The sequence below is a fragment of the Ursus americanus genome, chromosome 2, assembly GCF_024610735.1.
Source record: "Ursus americanus isolate L20-20 chromosome 2, mUrsAme1.1.p, whole genome shotgun sequence".
In the NCBI taxonomy this organism is placed as follows: domain Eukaryota; kingdom Metazoa; phylum Chordata; class Mammalia; order Carnivora; family Ursidae; genus Ursus; species Ursus americanus.
This window is the reverse complement of record NC_142128.1, coordinates 81,658,262-81,681,641: the sequence shown is the minus strand read 5'-3', so window position 1 is coordinate 81,681,641 and position 23,380 is coordinate 81,658,262. Positions and strand designations below refer to the sequence as shown.

Genomic DNA, 23,380 nt, shown 5'->3' with positions numbered 1-23,380 from the left:
TCCAGATGGCCAACAGACACATGAAAAGATGTTCATCATCACTCATCATCAGGAAAATCCAAATCAAAACTACAATGTGATATCCCCTCTCACCTGTCAGAATGGTTAAAATCAAAAACACAAGAAACAACAAGTGTTGGTGAGGATGTGGAGAAAAAAGAATCTTCATGCACTGTTGGTGGGAGTGCAAACCAGTGCAGCCACTACGGAAAACAGGATGGAGTTTCCCCTCAAAATTAAAAATAGATCTACCCTATGATCCAGGAATTGCATTACTGGGTTTTTACCTAAAAAAATGCAAAAACACTAATTCAAAAGGATACATGCACCCCTATGTTTATTGCAGCATTATTTATAATAACCAAACTATGGAAGCAGCCCAAGGGTCCACTGATAGATGAATGGATAAAGATGTCACACACACACACACACACACACACACACACACACACACTCAGGAATATTATTCGGCCATAAAAAAGAATGAAATCTTGCCATTTGCAACAACATGGACGGAGCTAGAAGGTATAATGTTGAGCAAAATAAGTCAGTCAGAGAAAGACAAATACCATATGATTTCACTCATGTAGAAGTTAAGAAACAAAATAAACAAGCAAAGGAAAAAAGAGAGAGAAAGAGAGACAAACCAAGAAACGGACTCTTAACTGTAGAGAACAAACTGATGATTACCAGACCGGAGGTGGTGGGGTGGGGGGATGGGGGAAATAGGGGACTGGGATTAAAGAGTCCACTGATCATGACAAAAAAAAATGAAATAAAATTAAATTAGTGCTCACTTCGGCAGCCCATATCCTGAAACTGGAACCATACAGAGACGGTTAGCACGGCTCCTACCCAAGGATGACACTCAAATTCGTGACACGTTCCGTGTTTTGCGCAGTTTCCCTAGTGAACTGCCACCCTTTGCGGATTAACTCAAAGGAAACAATATGAGTCAAAGCCCAATGTGCAGCACTGAATAATGAAATTGTGATATTTCACTAGCAAAATATTTTTTAATGAAATTTAAAAAAAAAAGTAATCTCAGGAGATGGCTGGGCTCCTGGGGTCAGAGGTCAGGGAATCCACACGTCCAGATCAAGCCTGGACCAGAAGCAGCTCCAGCTTTCACCACACGTGACACACGGGGATAGCAGCAGACCCCTCCTCGGACCCCACCGCACCCCATCCGGCCAGCAGAAGGGGCCGGGAGAGCTCTCTTACCTTGCTTTACCGCACACTGGTAAGCTGAGCGCTGCTCTTCAAAGAAAGAACTTCCCCCAAGGGTCCAGGCTTCTGTACGTGTCCCACCTCCTCATGCAGTTCTGCCTTCAGACGCCATGTCGAGGGGGCGCCTGGGGGGCTCAGTGGGCTGAGCATCTGCCCTAGGCTCAGGTCATGATCTCAGGATGCCTGGGGGGGGGGGGGGGTTCCTCCCTGCTCAGCGGGGAGCCTGCTTCTCCCTCTGTCCTTCCTCCTACTTGTGCTCTAATAACTAAATAAATAATCTTAAAAAAAAAAGCCACCTAAAGACAAGGGAAAGTGGGGTAAGAAGGCCTTTGTACCTTCACAGCTACCTGATGGTTAGAATTGCTCAGCTACTCGTCCTCAGGTTCACTGTGGGGGTGGCCCCTGAAATCGTGCGGGGACAAGCTCACAAGGAACCCTCAGTAAACACCAGCGCTCTCCCCACCTGCGGCCGGGGGGTGCTCTCGGGCGGTTCCCCCGGAGTCTCTGAGCCTCAGTCCTGGGTTACACGAGCTGCCCACTGGCCCGACTACCTCGCCATAGCCAGATGTGGTAATGTGGGTGAGGGTCATCCTGCAAGGACGATAAGATACCGCCCAGATGTTTTATGTAAAAGAACAATGAGGAAGAAAGAAAACAAAATAATGTGTTAGGTGGTATATTAGTTGCCTGGGCTACCATGACAAAGTACCACACACTGAGGGCTTAAAACAATGGGGATTTATGGTCTCACATTCTGGAGTCTGGAAGACTAAAATCAAGGCGTCTGCAGGGTCCTGCTCCCCCTGCAGGTGCTAGGGAAGGAACGGCGCCCTGCCTTTCTTGTGGCGTCTGGTGGCCTCGGGTGTTCTTTGGCTTAGAGATACAACACACCAATCTTCCATGCTCACATGGCGCCTCCCTATGTCTTCACGTTATTTTCCCTCAGTGTGTGTCTGTGTTTTAAAAGGCACCTGGGCTTTTGGGTTTTATTCTGTGAGACCAACAGATCAGGGGATGATTGGTTGGTTACTCCTAGTTCCCGGGGCGGGGGGGGGGGGGGGGAGGTACGCATACCATGCAAGGCCACCAGGCATGGTCAGGGGGCAGACAGAGTAAGGAGAAAGTGTGGCCAAGAGTCCGGGAAGGAATGAGGAAGGCAAGATAGGCAGGCTGAGTAGGGTTAGGGTTAGATATGTTAGACTAATCTCAGCGAGCTCTGGGCTGTGGGGAGGGTCCCTAGTGGTCTAGTACTTGGACCCCAGGTGACTAGGAACATTACCTCCTGCAGCATAAGAGCCAGATGGAGGAGGCGGTTTGGAGTATGGGCTCTGGATGGTTAGTCTGCATACAAAAGGACGCCCATGCAAGTCATTTGCTATCTCTAGGAATTGGTTAATCCTGGGAGGGCGTTCTCACCCCGTCACTGAAGCTCCCGTGTCTGAGCCTCAAGAATGCAAAAAATAAGAAAATATAATTAACATACTCTGTGTCCCAACTTCCCTTTTTATAAGGACAACAGTCATATTGAAATAGGGCTCACCCTAATGACCTCATTTTAACTTGGTTACCTCTGGGAAGCCCCTATTTCCAAATATGACCCCATTCTGAGGTACTGGGGACTTCAACATATCTTTTTTAGAGGACTTAATTCAACCCATACAGACAAGGAACAGTAAGCTTTTTCAGTAAAGGGCCTGATAGTGAATTTTTAGACTAGAGGACAGTAATTCCTCTGTCCCAACTACCCAGCTGCTGTTGTAGCAAGAAAGCAGCCATAAACAGTGTATAAATAAATGAGCATAGCTGTGTTCCAAAACACTTTACTTACAAAAAGGGCGCCTGGGTGGCTCCGACGGTTAAGCGTCTGCCTTCGGCTCAGGTCATGATCTCAGGGTCCTGGGACTGAGTCCTGCATCCGGCTCGGGCTTCCTGCTCAGCGGGAAGCCCGCTTTCTCCTCTCCCTCTGCTGCTCCCCCTGCTTGTTCTCTCTTTCTTTCTCTCTCTGTGTCAAATAAATAAATAAATAAATAAGATCTTTAAAAAAAAAAACTTACAAAAACAGGCAGTAGGCCAGACATGGCTCACAGGCCATAGTTTACCAACCCCTAGGTTAAGAGACAAATTTTCAAAACAAGAAAAAAGGAGTTTATGCAGCGTTTCTGAGAGAGGGAGTTCGGGGAGCAAAATTTGAGTCCCCAGAAGTGCTAGGGTGAAGTCAAGGTAGGCCTCGGCCAGGCTCTAGCTCAGAATTCTGGCCCAAAATCAGAAACGTAGATTCAAAATGAGAGAAGACTGAGCACGCCAGCGCCCTCACAGCACTAGGCCCCGATCTTACGTAAGGACAGAGTGAATTGTGGGGAAACAAACCCAGGTGATCTCACTGAGGCTGAGTTTGTAACCACTAGGTCTACACCTCCCAGGTGGGGGGCTCCGACTCCAGAAGACAAGACTGGGTGGGGGGGGACTGGGCATCGAGTGGGCCAGAGAGCCTGGAAAGAGAGGTGGAGAGCAGAACTGGGTGGTTCCTTAGAGTCCGTGTACAGGGGCTCGCCCCTGAAACTCGTTTAGCTGGGCGGGGGGGGGGGGGGGCTTTATTAATGCCGTTCCCACGAAAGCAGCCAAGATGGGGCACCTTTGCTCTGAGTTAACCAAGGCTCTATGAATTGTGGTAAACATAAATTAATAAACACTCAGGGTTGCAGAGAAATAGAAGCAGAAAGGTCAGGATACTAATGGCAAGTAGCTAATTGAGCTTGTCTAGCTTCGTCCTAAAGCTTCACCCTTATTGGCCTGTCATCTTCACACCTCATTGAAAATCCATTAAAACAATGGCTGGGCCATTAACCCTGACATGTAGGCAGAAGCTTCCCTTGGGCACAGTTTTTGACTAGGGTCCTTTCATTAATACTAAGTGTACTTGCTTGCTGGCAAGCTGGGTAATTGTGATTACCTACCACAATTTAAATACGGAGGGGGAGCAGCAAAGGTTCGATCTTTTCTGGGCATCTTTTTAATAATACAAGCGCAATCACCCCCCTCAGGCAAGATAATATATTAAAACTTGAATTTTTAAAACAGATAAAAGGCTGATGGCTCCATTTACAAAAGAATTTGCCATAGGATTTCTGAAACAGTGAGCTCCCAGAGCAATCAAAATTGTTTGATTTACAAAATTTCAATTTGCTCGCATTTTTTCCCATTTTACAACCCGAGCATAAAGGTTATATATGAAAAAGAAACAGAACTGCTAATGAGCACCCTAGCGACAGCTAAGTTAGAGAGCTAAAGGCTTGCATTTATAAGCGGGGTGGCCAGAAGGCATATTTTAAGGACACCTTGAAGATCAGCCTCAAAGCCTGGGATAGGGCTGTGACCTGTCAGGATATGCAGGGCAGACAGGTGAGCCAAACAGGGACATCAATCAGAGAAGAGGGGCTAAAGAGAGCAGACCCCATTGCATACAGAGGGGAAAGCCCCAGTTGCCTCCATTGGAATCCTAGCCATACACAGTGAGACAAACCTACCCAGGCCGCTTCAGATACTGCCTGATATAGAGCTTGGGAGGACGTTAAAGACCTCGCCCACAGGACAGTGGCTTCTCTTTAGGACTTCATCAGCTTCCATGGCTCTGCATTAAAAACCAGCCACGAGAAACTGCAATGCCATCTTCCAGGTACGCGGCAACAAAGCCTGTAGGCTCGGTTGAGTAGTCATTTGTTACTAATTATTGCTGAGAACTAGCTTTTGCTAATGATTTACTCTTTGGGTTGTGGTTTTCAGAGTAAATTCAAGGTTCCCCCTGTGTTCATATCATGCTCGCTCACTTGCATTTCCTTATTCTTTTGTGAGGCAGACAGAAATGTGTACAGATGCCATGCCGAGCACTGCCCGTAGCCTCCCCACACAGGCGTGTGTCCATTTGTGACCATTGAGTGTCCAAGCCAGAGGAAAAAACCAGCTCGCATGCTGGCTCCCAGGATTTCATGCATCACACATCATCAGTAAAATGAGCACAAAAAGCGTAGGGCCCTGGAGGGGATTGCAAATGTTGTATTTGCAAAATAAGAACACTTGGTCGATAATCTGTCATCTGCTGTGACCATCATTTCATAGAAGAATGAATTTATTAACACTGACAAAGTCAGTAGGACGACCTCCAAGCGTTCCCTCAAACAAGATAGGCAATAACCTTACATTCACTCCATATATTAAAAAGCATGGTTATGGTTCATATTTTTCTCATTTTGTGGCAGATTGGTGGAAATGTTACTTGGGAACCTACAAACATCAGTGCAATAACAGGGAAAGACAGAGTTTAGAAACCACACCCTAGACCTTTGCTGTCCGATTCAGGGGCCAAAAGTCACGTGTGGCTCTTGAGCACCTGTGACGTGGCTGGTCTGAACTGAGATGTGACATAATTGTAAAATTCACACCAGATTTCAAAAACATAGTACAAAAAAATGTAATAATATGTCTTAGTAATTTTATATTGATTACTTATTGAAATGATAATATTTTGGCTATATTAATGTATCATTAAAATGAATGTAACATGTTTCTTACTTTATTAAAAATGAGGCTACTAAAAAATTTTCAAGATTTGTTTATTTATTTTAGAGAGAGAGTATGCAAGCTGGGGAAGAGGCAGAGGGAGAGGGATAGAAGGAGACTCTCCAGGGAGCCGAGGCAAGGCTCCATCTCAAGACCCCAAGATCATGACCTGAGCTGAAATCAAGAGTCAGACTCTTAACTAGCTGAGCCACCCAGGTGCCCTGAGGCTACTAGAAAATTTCAAGTTACTATGTGCCTCGCATTATATTTCTCTTGGACAGTGCTGCCTAGATGGTCCATATCAGTTGAAGAGTGTTATATGCCATGGAGATCAATTACAGCTTCTGATTATATGTATATATATATATATATATATATAAAATATATTTGCATTGGAATATCAAGTATATAGGACTTAGATTTATGTTTCCATGCAGAGCAGGGGAGTTATGACTATGAGAACATTAATGTGTTCAAGGCAGACTGGTGCTGGGGCATTTTACTTGCAGGTCCAAACTATACATGTGATGTACATTGTGGCCACTAGAGGGAAGCAGCGTATTTAAAAATGTGAGCTTTCCCTCACCCATTAACTGAGTAGACCTCACAGGCAGAACCATTACAAGGCAGGTACTCAGTAATTATTAGAGCTGATCCTCTTTCCCACCCTCTTAAGTGTCATGTCTTGAGAAAAAGGAGAAACCACGGAGGACTGTAGGGCCCTTAAACTATGAGCAAAGCTCAGACAAAACAGCAAAGCAGGAGAGCCATTCCGTAAGAGAGAAATCATATTCAGAGGAGGATGTTCAAAGACCCAGGGTGTAGAATCAGGTTTACCTTCCTGGCTCTGCTACTAACCAAGTGAGTGGCCAAAAGCAAGTCACTGCACTTGGTCGCTTCCTCTGTGAAATGAGATGGAGCAAGATGAGCTTTAATGCACCCCCCAACCTCAGCATCCTTACTTTGAAGAGTAAAGCCTGAAGGCCTGGTACTATTATAAGTTTAATGGGAAGTCAAAGAGAGCAGTGATTATAAGACTTGCGAGCACAATGGTATTATAAATTCATGCTCTGAGGCCCCCTGTGCTCCAAACACTTAACAATAACAGATGAAATACAAAAATTTAAAAATTTAAACCCAAAGCCTTGCCTAAAAAGATGAACATCTCTGAGGATCAGAACAACAGAGACATAACACTTTAAGCTGGATGATGCTGGGGGAATGTGAGGCTCCCGGGCAAGAAGCAGGCAGAGGTGGTGAAGAGCTTTTAGAGAATACCACATGAGGCAGTGTCCCCAAACCAGGGACAGTGTGGGGCTCCCACACCCAACAACCAGGGGCACGAAATACATAACTCCTTCCAGAGCTGAGGCTTACACCAAACTTCTCAGCCCCACATGAAGAGGACCTGGTTCCCTGGCCCAATGACAAGATCAGGAGCATTTCCAAATTACGACAGCATAGATACCTGAGCTGACAGTAGAAAATCTGGTTCTAAACTGCAGGCTGCGGAGGCTAAGAGGAAGCAACTGTAAAACCACTAGTTTGGGGGCATGAGCATGGGAGAGATCAAAATTACTGATAATAACCCCCCCCAAAAGAAAGACTAAAACAGGCAACCAAACCTTGCAATTAAAAAATTGTAATGGCAGGAAGTGAATTCAATTCAAATGAAGTGAAATAGTAGGACAATCCAGTATTGATTTTTAAAATAAGATTTCATTACTTATTCAGCAAATATTTTAAGCAACTACAATTTCCCAGGTACTATTTTAAGTGCTGGGAATATAATAATAAAGAAAACAAGAAGAGAAGGAGGAAAGGGGCAGAAGGTTTATTTGAGGAAATTATAGCTGAAAACTTTCCTAATATATGGAAGGAAACAGACATCCAAATCCAGGAGGCACACAGAACTCCTATCAAAATCAACAAAAGCAGGCCAACACTAAGACATATCATAGTAAATTTGCAAAATACAGAGATAAGGAAAAAATCCTAAAAGCAGCAAGGGAAAGAAATCCCATGGGGCATCTGGGTGGCTCAGTCGGTAAGCATCCAACTCTTGATTTCAGCTCAAGTCATGTTCTCAGGGTCATGAGATCGAGCCCCCCATTAGGCTCCATACACAGCAGGGAGCACAGCATGTGCATGGAGTCTCCTTAAGATTCTCTCTCCCCCTCCCATTGCCCTGCCCCCCCACTCATGCTATATATACATACATACATACATATTAAAAAAGAAATCCCTAACCTACCAGGGAAGACAAATAAGATTAACAGCACATCTTTCCACAGAAACTTGGCAAGCCGGAAGAAAGCGGCATGATATCTTCAACCTACTGAATGGGAAAAATATGCAGTCAAGAATATTTCATCCAGCAAGGCTATCACTCAGAATAGAGAGAGAGATAGAGCTTCCCAGACAAACAAAAACTAAAGGAGTTCATGAGCACTAAACCAGCCCTGCAAGAAATACTAAAGGGGACTCTTTGAGTGGGAAAGAAAGACCAAAAGCAACAAAGAGTAGAAAGGAACAGGGAATCTCCAGAAACAGCAACTTAACAGGCAATACAATGGAACTAAATTCATACCTATCAATAATCACTCTGAATATAAATGGACTAAATGCTCCAATAAAGACATAGGGTATGAGAATGGATTAAAAAAAAAAAAAAAGACCCGGGGCGCCTGGGTGGCGCAGTCATTAAGCGTCTACTTTTGGCTCAGGGCATGATCCCAGCGTTCTGGGATGTTCTGGGATCGAGCCCCACATCAGGCTCCTCCGCTAAGAGCCTGCTTCTTCCTCTCCCACTCCCCCTGCTTGTGTTCCCTCTCTCGCTGGCTGTCTCTCTCTGTCAAATAAATAAATAAAATCTTTAAAAAAAAAAAAAAAAGACCCATCATTATACTGCCTACAAGAGACTATTTTATTTTTTTAAGATTTTATTTATTCATTTGACAGAGAGAGAGCACAAGCAGGGGAGTGGCAGGCAGAGGGAGAAGCAGACTCCCCACTGCGCAGGGAGCCTGATGAGCTCAATTCCAGGACCCTGGGATCATGACCTGAGTGGAAGGCAGAAACTTAACCGACTGAGCCACCCGGGCACCCCAAGAGATTCATTTTAGACCTAAAGGCACCTGCAGATTGAAAGTGAGGGGATGGAGAGCCATTTATCATGCTAATGGCCATCAAAAGAAAGCCAGAGTAGCCATACTTGTATCAGACAAACTAAATTTTAAACCAAACACTACAACAAGAGATGAAGAAGGGCACTATATCATAATAAAGAGGTCTATCCAACAAGAAGATCTAACAATGACAAATATTATGCACCCAACTTTGGAGCACCGAAATATATAAAACAATTAATAACAAATATAAAGAAATTCATTGATAATAATACAATAATAATAGGGGATTTTAAAACCCCACTTACAGCAATGGACAGATCATCTAAGCAGAAAATCAACAAGGAAACAAGGGATTTGAATGACACACTGGACCAGAGGGACTTAACAGATATATTCAGAGCATTTCATCCTAGAGCAGCAGAATACATGTTCTTTTTGAGGGCACATGGAACATTCTCCAGAATAGATCAAATACTGGGTCACAAATCAGGCCTCAGCAAGTACAAAAAGATTGAGATCATACCATATATATTTTCTGACCACAACACTCTGAAACTTGAAATCAACCACAACACAAAATTTGGAAGACCACAAATACATAGAAGTTAAAGAACATCCTACTAAAGAATGAATGAATGAACCAGGAAATTAAAGAAGAAATTAAAAAATTCATCAAAACAAATAAAAATGACAACACAATGATCCAAAACCTTTGGGATGCAGCAAAAGCAGTCACAAGAGGGAAGTATACACCAATATGGGCCTACCTCAAGAAGCAAGAAAAGTCTCAAATATACAACCTAACCTTATACCTAAAGGAGCTAGAAAAAGAACAGCAAATGAAGCCTAAAGCCAGCAGAAGAAGGGAAATAATAAAGTTTAGAGCAGAAATCAATGCTATAGAAACAAACAACAACGACAAAAACAGTAGAATAGATCAAGGAAACTAGGAGTTGGTTCTCTGAAAAAATTAAAATTGATAAATCCCTAGCCAGACTTTTCAAAAAGAAAAAAGAGAGGACCCAAATAAATAAATCATGAATGAGAGAGACGAGATCACAACCAACACCACAGAAATACAAATAATTATAAAAGATTATTATAAAAAACTGTATACCAAAAAAAATTGGATAATCTGGAAGAAATTGATAAATTCCTAGAAACATATAAACTACCAAAACTGAAACAGAAAGAAATAGAAAATGTGAACAGACTAATAGCCAGCAAAGGAATTGAATCAGTAATCAAAAATCTCCCAATAAACAAAAGTCCTGGGCCAGATGGCTTCCCAGGGGAATTCTATCAATTAAAGAAGAGTTCATACCTATTCGTCTCAAACTGTTCCAAAACTTAGAAATGGAAGAATAACTTCTAAACTCATTTTATGAGGCCAGCATTACCTTGATCCCAAAACCAGACAAAGACTCCACTAAAGAGGAAAATTACAGGCCAATATCCCTGATAAAAATGAATGCAAAAATTCTTAATAAAATACCAGCAAATTGAGTCCAACAGTAAAGTAAAAGAATCATACGCCACAATCAAATGGGATTAATTCCTGGGCTGCAGGGTGATTCAATATTCACAAATCAATCAACATGATCCACCACGTTAATAAAAGAAAGGATGAGAACCATATAATCTTCTCAATAGACACAGGAAAAGCATTTGACGAAGTATAGCATCCATTCTTGATAAAACCCCTCAACAAAGTAGGGATAGAGAGAACATACCTCAACATCATAAAGGCCATATATGAAAGACCCACAGCTAATAATATCCTCAATGGGGAGAAATGGAGAGCTTTTCCTCTACAGTCAGGAAAAGACTGGAATGTCCACTCTCATCATTGTTATTTAACATAGTACTAGAAGTCCTAGTTGCAGCAATCAGACAACATAAAGAAATAAAAGGCATCCAAATTGACTAGGAAGAAGTCAAACTTCCACTATTAGCAGATGACATCATACTCTATGTAGAAACCCTGAAAGACTCCACCAAAAAAATTGCTAAAACTCGAATTCAATGAAGTCACAGGATGCAAAATCAACATAAAGAAACCTGTTGCATTTCTATACACCAATAATGAAGCAGCAGAAAGAGTAATCAAGGAATCAATCCCATTTACAATTGCACCCAAAACCATACAATATCCAGGAATAAACATAACCAAAGAGGTAAAAGATCTATACTCTGAAAATTATAGAACACTTATGAAAGAAACTGAAGATGACACAAAGAAATGGAAAAACCTTTTTCCACGCTCATGGATTGGAAAAACAAATATTGTTAAAATGTCTATATTACCCAAAGCAATCTACACATTCAATGTAATCTCTATCAAAATACCATCAACATTTTTCACAGAGCTAGAACAAACAATCCTAAAATTCATATGGAACCACAAAGATCCCACATAGCCTAAGCTATCTTGAAAAAGAAAAGTGAAGCTGAAGGCCTCACAATTCCAGACTTTAAGCTATATTATAAAGCTGTAATCATCAAGACAGTATGGTACTGGCACAAAAACAGACACATAGATCAATTGAACAGAATAAAAAATCCAGAAATGGACCCACATCTATATAGTCAATTAGTCTTCAACAAAGCAGGAAAAAATACCCAACAGAAAAAAGACAGTCTCAACAAATGGTGTTGGGAAAACTGGGCAGTAAGATGCAGAAGAATGAAACTGGACCACTTTCTTACACCATACACAAAAATAAATTAAAAATGCATGAAAGACCTAAATGTGAGATAGGAAATCATCAAAATCCTAGAGGAGAACACAGGCAGCAAGCTCTTTGACATTGGTCATAGCAACTTCTTACTAGATATGTCTCCAGAAGCAAGGGAAACAAAAGCAAAAATGAACTATTGGGACTTCATCAAGATTAAAACCTTCTACACAGCAAAGGAAACAATCAATAAAACTAAAAGGCAACCTGGGTGGCTCAGTGGGTTAAGCGTCTGACTCTTGGTTTGGGCTCAGGTCATGATCTCAGGGCCGTGGGATTGGGCCCTGCATCAGACCCTGTGCTCAACGCAGAGTCTGCTCGAGATTCTTTTCCCCTCCTTCTCCTTCCCCCTCTGCTCCCTTCCTCTAAAATAAATAAATAAATAAATAAAACATTTTTAAAAATAAAAGTAAAAAATAAAAGGCAACCTTTGGAATGGGAAAAGATATTTGCAAGTGACATATCTGATAAAGGATTAATATCCAAAATCTATAAATAACATATCAAACTCAACACCCAAAAAACAAACAATACAGTTAAGAAATGGGCAGAAGACATGAATAGACACTTTTCCAAAGAAGACATCCAGATAGCTAACAGACACATGAAGATGCTCAACATCGCTCATCATCAGAGAAATACAAATTGAAACTATAATGAGATATCACCTCACACTTGTCAGAATGGCTAAAATTAACAACACACACACACAAGAAACAACAGATGTTGGTGAGGATGCTGAGAAAGGGGAACCCTCTTACACTGCTGGTGAGAATGCAGACTGGTGCAACCACTCTGGTAAACAGTATGGAGGTTCCTCAAAAAGTTAAAAATAGAACTACCATATGACTCAGCAGTTGTACTGCTAGGAATTTACCAAAAGGATACAAAAATATAGATTTGAGGGGCACATGCGCCCCCATGTTTATAGCAGCATTATCAATAATAGCCAAATTATGGGAGCGCCCAAATATCCATCAACTGATGATGGATAAAGAAGATGTGGTACAGGGGTGGCTCAGCTGGTTGGGTGTTGAACTTTTGATTTCAGCTCAGGGCATGATCTCAGGTTGTGCTTAGCAGGGAGTCTGCTTGAGATTCTCTACCTCTGCCCCTCTCCTCCTGCCCTCATTCTCTCTTAAATAAATAAATCTTAAAAAAAAAAAAAGATGTGATACAACACACACACACACACACACACACACACACACTCTGGAATATTACTCAGTCATAAAAAATGAAATCTTGCCATTTGATGTGGATGGAGCTAGAGAGTATTATGCTAAGCAAAATAAGTCGGTCAGAGAAAGACAAATACCATATGATTTCACTCATATGTGGTATTTAAGAAATGAAACAGATGAACATGGGTGGGGGGTAGAGCGAGGCAAACCATAAAACAGACTAACTATAGAGAACAAACTAAGGGTAGCTGGAGAGGAGGTGGGTGGAAGGATGCGTTAAATGGATGATGGGCATTAAGGAGGGCACTTGTTGTGATGACCACCAGGTGTTATACGCAAGTGATGAATCACTAAATCCTACTCCTGAAAGTAATATTACACTATATGTTAATTAACTAGAATTTGAATTAAGAAATTGGAACAAACAAACAAAACAAAACAAAAAAAGAAAACACAGTGACTGCCTTCATGGAACTTACATTCTAATGGAAGTGACAGACAATTACTAAAAATTATATGTCAAGTAGTAACAAGTGCTATGAAGAAACGTTAAGAATCCTCAAAGATATAAAGGAATGATTAACAGCTATATATAAAAACATAACTTATGAAACAACAAAAAGGCAAAATTTTAAAAAGCAACTTATAAAAAAGAACCAACTGAAATGAAAAATATAGACATTGGATGAACACTATGAAGTCATAATGGAAGAGATTAATTAATTAGGAGGCAGTACTGATGAAATCACCCATAATGCAGCACAAAGAGAGAATAAAAGTATAAAAAAGCAAATACATATATAGATATATATACATATATAGATATAGATAGATATAGATACACACACACACTAAAGCAGTAAAGAGACATAGCACCAACATACAGCTAATAGCAATTCCAGAAGAAAAGAATAGAAGGAATAAGAGAGAACTGATGTCCACAGAGGTAACACCTGAAGTTGTCCAGTATTAAAGTTAGAATTCACTAAGAACTCTAGATATGGATATACAGGCATTCTTACCTTCATACCTTACCTTCATTATGTCATAATGTATCTAGGTGCCCAAACATCATAAGCGAAACTGCAAAACATGTAAGGATAAAGGAAAAAGTCATATTTGAGAAAATAAGACAATCTACAAAGGAAAGCAAATCTGATGGTAGCAACATCAGCAGCGACAGTTGCCAGAAAACATGGGAGGAAGTCATACAAAGTGCTGAAAGTTGCCAATCAATATAGGATCTGTACCCAGCTAAACTATTATTCATTCAAGAGTGAGAAGAAAAAAATTTTTTCGGGCATGCAATAATTAAAAGAAATAATAGCCCATGGGTCCCAGGTAAAAGAACTACTAAGGAATGAAATCATAATGGAAAATACAACAATTTAGAACTGAACAACAAAAGTACAACATTTCTGAACAACAGTAACAATAATGGCTACAATAAGTTGTTTCCAGCTATGAGCCAGGAATTATAGCCAGCATTTCCCAAGTAGTAGATCTCTCAGCCCTGGAAGTCAGGAAATGAACTAGGTGTTAATAACTCCTTTGTAAGGATGAGAAAGCTTTCCGGTAGAATAGGATAATCACGTTGACATGGACTGAATGTTTGTGCCCCCCCATAAATTCATATGTTGAAGCCCTAATCCCCAATATGATGGTATTAGAGGTGGGGCCTTTGACAGATAATTAGGTTTCGATGAAATTATGATGCTGGAGCCCCCATGACGGAAGTAGTGCCCTTATAAGGAGAAGAAGAGACACCAGTGCTTCCTCTCTCTGCCACGTGAGGATATAGTAAGAGGGCAACCGTTGGCAAATCAGGAAGGGGGCTCTCACCAGAACCCAAACATGCTGGCACCCTGATCTCACACTTCCCAGCCTTCAGAACTGTGAGAAATGTCCACTGTTTAAGGCACCTAGCCTGCGGTATTTTGTTCCAGCAGCTCCAGCTGACTAAGACACATGCAACGATAGTCTGGGTCTATACAAAGCTAGGGAGCAGAAGAAGTAAGAAGGCAGGTGCAGGTGGATTTTACTGACCCTTGGGAACAGACCAGGGGGACTGTGTGAGGTACAAACAGCTGTTGGCAGGGAGGAGGGGGAGGCACTCTAATTCCCAAGTATTTCATGCTGGTAATAACCCATTGCCCTACCCACCTTTCCCCGAAGCCCAACTGAGTTTGTCCCATTTTAAACACTATAATATCAGGAACAGCTGCCCAGTTTTTAGCTGGACCAGGTTTTCCAGCTATAAACAAAGAGGCGTTTACAGGAACCGCACCCTTGGGCTGAGGTCCCCAAGCCTGCCTGTACCCAGGAATCTGCTGAGGCAAACTGCTGTCTTCCCCCACGATTTGTATTCCATGATCTCAGGGGCTACCTCGGCAGTAAGATTTTTTCCAAGCTCCAGCGGGAATACTGTTGTCCAACCACAGCTGAGAACCAGTGGCCTAGAACTGGCTAAGACAAAAGAAAATGTTCTTGCTGAATGTGACGACAGGGACCTGTCAGCCCCTCTCAAATGCCAGGACAAGCACTTTGGCAAACCTCAGAGGCTACTGTTCTGACAGCTTCGAGAACTGGTTCCCCTTTCCTTGAAGGAAAAGTGTTCTCTTTTCTGAAATCAGAAAAGAGGAAGCATAGAGTACTTGTCAGCAAAACTAACAATTCTCCCAGAGTGGAGGAGGGGAGCTTTCTCTTCCCTCGACCTGGGCAGAATGAAAGGCCAGCAGCCTAGAATAGGGGTGATACGAGGAGACAGTCCAGTTCCTCCTGTGCGTGGCCTCAGCAGGAAATGACCTAGACAACACTAGTTCTGTGAAACCTCATCCCCTCAGGTCTAGAAAGCACTTCCCCCTCCTCCCCTCCCCCTTGCTCTCCCCACCCCCACCTCTGTCCAGGGTTAGAGAACATCTGGAGCCCACTCTTCCCATTCACATTGTCCCACTCCCACTCCCTACTTGGCCCCCCACCCAGCACCACCAGGCACCTGGCCATTGCTCCGGCTCCCCGATGTACACCCTCATCCTTGCCATCCCTGCCAGCTCAGGGTCCTGGCTGCTCATCTCCTTGGCCACTACCCAGGTGAACCCCTGAGTTTCCAGCAGGCCTTCTGTGGACCACCTGCCTGTCTCACAGAAGGAATTCCTCCAACGTCACCACGTGTTGACTGAGGCATCCTCCCTCCTATGTTCATGACTCCCGGGGTGCTGACTACACAAACCCCACTTCCTCAGCAGAAGCTTCAGGTCTTCCTTCGGCCTGAACTCCCCCTGTCCCTCCCTATCACCTGCGGTTCCTGGGCTTGGGCTCTCCACCCCCACACATGAACCTGCCAGTGCCTCCCTTTCTCTCACGAGCGGCTTCAAACTTAAAACTGACCCAAACCCACTTCCTCCTCTCTTCTGAAAAGCTCATCCCCCTCCGCCCCCATCCCCCAGTCACTCCTGCTTCCCCCATGGGGCCACCTAGGTCCTCAGGGCTCTCCTACCCCATGGGCTACCTGCCTTGCCTGCCTTCTCTCTTCCCTTCACTCTTCCCCCTTGATTCCATCTTGGGTCCCTAGTAGCAAGCAGAAACTGGAAAATCCATAAGGTGGATACGCCCAGTTTGTCACCGGACTCGCCCCACCATGCCCAGTACCCGGGTACCATGAAAGGAAAGCTGCTGTCTGAGCAGCCCAGGAGAGAAAGAGCATTCTGGCCAAGAGGAACTGCCGGCTTCCTCACAAGAATCTGCCGCTCAGACGTCTCCAGCACCACACCTATCACTGAGATCTCAGGGTCTGGCCCACCTGCCGGGTAAGTTCTTTCCTTCACTGGACACAGAGGTACAGCCTTCTTGGGGCTCCCAGGGAAGTGGGGTGGGGTGCACGGCCAGGTAAACAACTGTGACATTTAGGGAGCTGACGATTGCCATGAAGCAGAAGGAAGGCAGAAGGGAAGGCACCGAGGAGAAAGGGGACCTCTGTGGCACCCAGACAGCTGGAGCCCCACTCTCCAGACTGATGCTTCTGACCTGGTCCCCCCTCCCTCCCCCCTCGGCTTCAGACTCCCACTGTCTCTCCTGCGTCTGCAGCCATGTCCCAGTTCTCTACCTGCCCCTCTGCTTTTCTCTCTCTGGCCCTTTTTCACCCCTGGTCCCTTCTGCTCTTGCAGCTGTCTCCACCTAAGTGCACCCCACACCACCCCATTCTCCTGGGCTTCATGCCACATAGCCAGCCGCCTCCTGTGCCTCCCCCCACGGTCACAGCCCTACTTCCAGTGCTGCACAAGCTCAGCATTTCTCCCCAGAAACTAAGGACCCCTCTAGCCAGTAGCCCAAACACCCTCCCTTGGGGCCACCGTCCTGATTCCCCCTCCCCGAATCCAAGCTGTAGTCAGATCCTGTCTGTTCCTCTCCCGTGTCCTTCCTGCCCACCCCCTCCCTACCTTCCACTCCCACTGGGGATACGAAGTCCAAGCCCCAGCCTCTCACTCCGCCTAACCTCTTCCCCACCCCACCCCCCACAACACCCTCAGCATCCCACCGCTCAGTCCCACACAGGGCTGCCAGAAAATCATCCTGGGCCCCTGCCTTCCATATGCTGCTGCCCATCTCTCAGGAAGACCTTCAGTGGTCTCCACTGCCCACAGGACCCTGCATTCCAAGACGCTCCTCCTCCAGCCTCTGACCCCCTCCACCATCCTACATCCTCCTTCCTGCCCTCCTAACCCCCCCTACTCAGTGACTCCACCAGATCTCGGAAGGCCTCTGGGTTTTCGCTCATGTAGTTCCCCTTCCTGGAACGCCTTCTCTTTCTCTCTATTGGGTGAGTGGAATCCTTCCTTTAGAGCTGGATCGAACTCCACCTTCTCCAGGAAGCCTTCCTGAGAGCCCCAAGCATCAGCTTGCTCCCTCCCCAGGCACTCCTGTGGTTTTCTGTGGCACTCCCTCCCTCGGGGCACCAGCTGCCTGGAGAGTCTGGACAGTTTCTCTGTGAGCAGTCCTACCTCCTCACACACAGTCAGTCCCTCGGGGTCTGGGACCTTGGCTGTCACTGCGCTGGGCAGCCAGTGCCGGGCTGCGTAGAACAGAGACTTCCTACGGGCTTGTGCTGATCGTACTCAGGGGGTCTGGTCAACAACTCGCTGCCCCCATCCTGCTTTGGGAGAGTGGTTTTCAGAAGGCCCGAGGCCCACTCCTCGTATGATGCACCAGAGCAGATAGGACGCTGGACTGAGAGGAAAGCCTGCTGCTTGGTCCCATCCCCTCCAACCAGAGAGGACCATTTATGCCCAGAACTCAGTGCCGAGCATCACGGGGTGTCCCCGGGGAAGGAAACAAGGCAGATGCCCCCCGAGCCTCAGAAAGGGAAGTGAGAAAGATGCCCTCTCCTCTAGGGCTCAGAGCCAAACGGACTTGGAATTCTTCAAGGGACCCCACGGAGCTCACCTGATCCAACTTCCCACCAACCCATTCCCGCCCAAAGGCCCAAGTAGCGACGCAGCCTCCCAGGCCTCCACTGGTCTGTGGCAGGAGGTTTCACAGACCTCCCTTTCTGCTCGTAAGTCAGAACATGATACATATATGATCAGTGGCCACGGACGCGGGGGTTGCCACAGGTCACCGTGGCTGTGCAGGTGTTGTGTGGCTGGCTGGACAGATGGTGAGGTCGTGTGGGTATTGTGTGGCTGTGTGGGTGTTGTGTGGCTGGGCAGATGGTGTGGTTGCTGCAGTTTTCATACTTACTGTTGTTGTTAGTTGTGTGATCGTACACTGTGGTTGTTGCCATCATGGCGGCGGGGGCGGGGGGGGGTTCGGTCCTTGTGGTTGTGTGGCTGTTGCCATTGCTGCCTGCTTGTTGCGGGGATTCTGGCTGCTTCACCACAGCCTGAGGAGGAGGCCTGCTGCGGGGAGGGGTGGCTTCTTGACACCAGACCCTCTCCCATCTCATGGCATCGGGCTGCGCCCAGGCAAGCAGAAGGGCCAGGCAGAGAGAGGGAATCTTCTCCAGGTGAGCGGCAGTTGGACGCACCAGCTTCTCCAGCCCCACACCCCCCTCTCCGGCTGTGGGTGATGCCCAGCACACCTATGCAGGCCACTCACCCAGAGCTGGGGGAAGTCCAAGCCCTTGAAAGCCTGAAGGTTCTCCTCTGCGCAGCACCACCTCTATTCCTGAGAGTACTTTCCTGTGCAGAAACACATTATCTGCATCATCAGAAACAGACCTCGCCTCATCCCCCTGCCCTGAGGGTGTCAAGCAAGCCCGGCAGACAGAGCAGACGGCCCTGGGGTGGGGAGAGGGGAAGAAAGCAAGCAAACATCTGTCGGATGGAGCATATGGGAAGACATGTCTCACCTCAGATCACAGCAGAGGGCCCAGCCCGTCGCCCAGCCTGATGCCCACCTCTGTGGTCTTGGACCTGAACTCAGCATGAGGCAGGGCAGGCTGTTCAGCCCTCACCTCCACCCACCACCGTTCTGAGGGCCCCATGAGCGGATTAGAGCTGTGCTGAGGCCATGTGGTTTCCCCAGCACGGCAAGCCAAGACACTCGGTTCTTAGTACCCAGGATGGAACTTTACATCGGCCTCAGGGAACCTGGGTCCTGTGCAATATATCCGCTCCCCTGAACTTTGCTCCCAACCAGAAATTTATTTGTTTTAAATGCATTAGTAGATAATACGTCACATGGTCCGAAAGGCAAATGTACAAAAAGGGCATACAGTGAAATACACCCTCCCACACCTTTCTCACATGAACTACCAGAGACAGTTCATGACTATATAAGCAAATACGCACATGTATCCATACCAAAGGACATGGTATGTGGGAAGAGTGCAAATTCTGGAGCCAGACTCCCTGAGTTTGAGACCCAGCATTGCCCAGTACCAACTGGTCCATGACCTTGGGCAGTCTCTCCATGCCCCAGTTACCCCCATCTGCAGAGCGGGATGTAATCATGCTACCTACCACGTAGGATGGGGTGCGGTTAAACAACACATGCTAGCTTCCCTGTAATGGATGTTCTTTCCTTTCCTGTTTTACAGAAATGATAGCACACTGTTCTGCACATGCTATTCTACACCTGACTTTTCTCACTTTCAAGTGGATCTCTAGCTCATTGCCCCATTAGTACATAAAGAGTTTCCTTGGTCTACTTCAGAGCTGCATAGTATTTCATTGGCTCAGTGCACCTTAATTTATTTGGATGATCCTTTTTTGATGGACATTTTGGTGGTTTCCAATATTTTACTCTTACGAGAAATGCTGCAATGAATAACTTTGTACATACTTTATTTTGTCCGAAAGAACGATTAGGATAAATTCCTACAAGTAGAATGTTAGTCAACAGGTATATGCATTTGTCACTTTTTGCCATCCCTAAAGGTTGTACAGATTCGATATGTCATAAGCAACATAAAGACTTTCTGTTCCCCATGCTTGTACCAGCGGAGTATATAAACAAGTGTTTTATCTTTGTTGATTTGGTAAGAGAAAAACAGTAAATGCTATTTCTCTTTATTTTACAATATCTCTTAATATGAGTAATGTGAAGCATCTTTTTATATATTTATAAATCACTTATGTTTCCTCTTCTGTGAACTTTCTGTTCATATCTTTTGCCTATTTTCTTATTATCCAGTCATTTTTCTTATTGATTAGTAAAAGGTCTTTATGTATTGGGAATGTCACCGTATTTTTCCTGGTTTGACATTACTCTGTAGAATTTGCTCTTGCTAATTTTCCATACATAATTTGTGGGGGGGGAAGAGGGAGAGGGAGAATTTTTTTTAAAAGATTTTATTGATTTATTTGAGAGGGAGTGAGCAAGAGAGAGAAGGAGCAGGGGGAGGGGCAGAAGCAGATTCCCTGCTGAGCAGGAACTCTGGGATCATGACCTGGGCCGAAGGCAGATGCTTAACCAACTGAGCCACCCAGGTGGGTGCCCCAAGAGTGAGAATCTTAAGCAGGCTCCACGCCCAGTGTGGAGCTCTCAACTCTGAGATCATGACCTGAGCCAAAATCAAGAGTTGGATGTTTAACCAACTGAGCCACCCAGGTGCCCCACCGTACATAATTTTTAATGCAATAGAAGTTATCATTTGTTTTCTTTATGACTTCTGTACCTTATGTCATACTTTGAAAGTTCTTCTGCATTCCAAAATCGTCATTAGATTACTTCTTAATTTCCCACAGTTTCTTCTAGCATTTTAAAAAATTTAAATCACGAATCTCTCCTGGTATGTATCCTGATATAAGAAGTTAGGTATGGATCCAACTTAATTTTTTTCCAGATGGCTACTCAGTTGTCTCAACGTTATTTATTGAATAATTCATCTTTTTTTCCCAATGATTTGAAATGCCATCATTATCATAAGCTAAATTCCCAATAGGTTTTGGTCTATTTCTGGATTTCCTATTTTGTTCCAACTGCAAGATGTCCTACACTATTTTAATGATTGTAGTTTTACAATATGCATTAGAACTTCTAGCGCTAGTTCGCCATTCACTTTTCACCTTCTTTTTCCATATGAACTGTTAGTGTGATTGCAATTTCTTCTAATTTATAGGTTAACTAGGAGAAACTAACATTGAGTATGTCATTGGTGATGATGTTGATTCAGTTTGGGGAGAATTATACTTTCTCAGAAAAGTATCCAATATATCAGGTTTTTCAAACTTCGGGGGTTCTCAGGGCCATCCTTAGGTTTAACAATGTGTTAGAGGAACTCACAGGACTCACTGGAAGCTGTTGTGCTCATGGTTACAGTTGGTTACAGTAAAAGGATGTGGATTAATGCCAGCCAAGGAAAGAGATGCACCAGGCAGAGTCCAGGAAACGTCAAGCACTGAGCTTCCAGCTCTTCTGGTAGACCCGTGGCCAGCACTAGTCTCCTAGCAACAACGTGCAACTGTACAGAAGACTGACAGCTGGGGAAACTCACCTGAGCGTCCAGAGTTTCTACTGGAGCTCAACCACATAGACATGACTGACCGCACACATGGCTGACCTTGAGAGCGGAGTAGAGATAGAGTGAAGAGTGTGCAGCCCAAAGCTCCCATCCTAAATCCCATTGTTAAACTGTTCCGTGTGGCCTGAGGCCCCCAGGTAAAGAAAGACATTCTTATCAGGCAGGACATTCCAAGGTCCTGGAGATTATCTCCCAGAAGCCGAGGACAAAGGCCAGATATCTCTTTGAATAATGTTCATTTTTCTACAACACCAAGTTTTTAAATGTATTTACATGGAGTTGAGCAAAATAGTCCCTAAGGTCTCTTTTAATTCCATCCATCTGTGGTTATTTTCTCCTTAGCCTTTCTTTTTGGGGCCCTTTTCTTTCTTTTCTCTTGACAAGGTTAGCTGACAAATCGTGTTTTTTAAAAGAATCAGCTTTAAGTTTATTTGCGAGTTACTTGTTATAATTTATTACTTATAAAACTTTCTTGTGTAATTTATTGATTTCTGCTCTAACATTTATGAACCCCTTCCTTCTGCTTTCCTTAGGTTATTGCCTTTTTTCTAACTACTTCAGTTGGATGCTTATTTCATTTTTCATTCCTGTTTAATTTTTTATTAATTCATTATAAGACTATGTGTATTGGTCAGGGACTAGTCTCTAGAGACACAGAATCTCTAGGATATATAAAGAAATTTATTCTAAGGAATTGGCACACGCAATTATGGAGGCCGAGAAGTCCCAAGATCGTCAGACAGCCAGCTGGAGCCCCAGGAGGGACGGTGATGTAAGTTCCAGTCTGAGTCCAAGTTCAAAGGCAGGAAAGGATGATGTCCCCACTCAAAGAGAGGCAGGCAGAGAGAAAGAATGCTTGCTTAGTGTTTTATTCTATTCAAGCCTTCAACAGATTGGATGGGGCCCACCCGTACAGGGGAGAACAACCTGCTTTGCTCAGTCTGCCAATTCATGTGTTAACCTCATCCAGAAACACCCTACAGAAACACTTCAAATAATGTCTGACCAAATATCTGGGCACCCTGTGGTCTATGCAAGTTGACACATAAAATCTCACTATGCATTCTTCTCTGGACACTCCTTTAATTCCATCTCCTAAGTTCTGGTAAGTATGCTTTTACTAGTATTATTTCATGTATAATCATTCCCCGCTGAAGTCCCTCGTAGCTTTATAGCAGGGATGTTTTGCTACTAAATTTTGACTAAACCACGAGTACACTGACTTGCCCTTTTGTGTAAGTTTGATCTGATTCTCATAGGGCCAATACAAAGGTGAACCAGGACCTCCTGGGGCCCAGATGTTGCTTTGAAAGAATTCTCTCAGAACTTGAAAAACTCACTTAAATATCAATGGAAACACGTACCTTTTTGCCTAAAGGAGACTCTTAATGACCAAGGTCAAGAGTTCCCCTGCGGAATCCAAAAGGGAAAAAAAAGCAGTCACCATTTCTCTTTTATCCAAACAATCACAAATAAAACTGTTATTAACAAAAATTAGAATAGCCACCATAACACCACTGAAATGTTTCCAACGTTTTATACATGTCATCTTATTTAATTTTTGCTTGAGTTCTTAGAGGT

General features: G+C 44.3%; 1 non-coding gene across 1 annotated transcript; it reads left to right on the top strand.

Annotated features, from left to right (window-relative positions):
• Positions 1-789: 789 nt before the first annotated feature.
• LOC123801462 (U6 spliceosomal RNA) lies at positions 790-896 on the top strand. The gene has a single exon (XR_006782231.1). It is a non-coding gene; the product is annotated as a U6 spliceosomal RNA (small nuclear RNA).
• Positions 897-23,380: the final 22,484 nt, after the last annotated feature.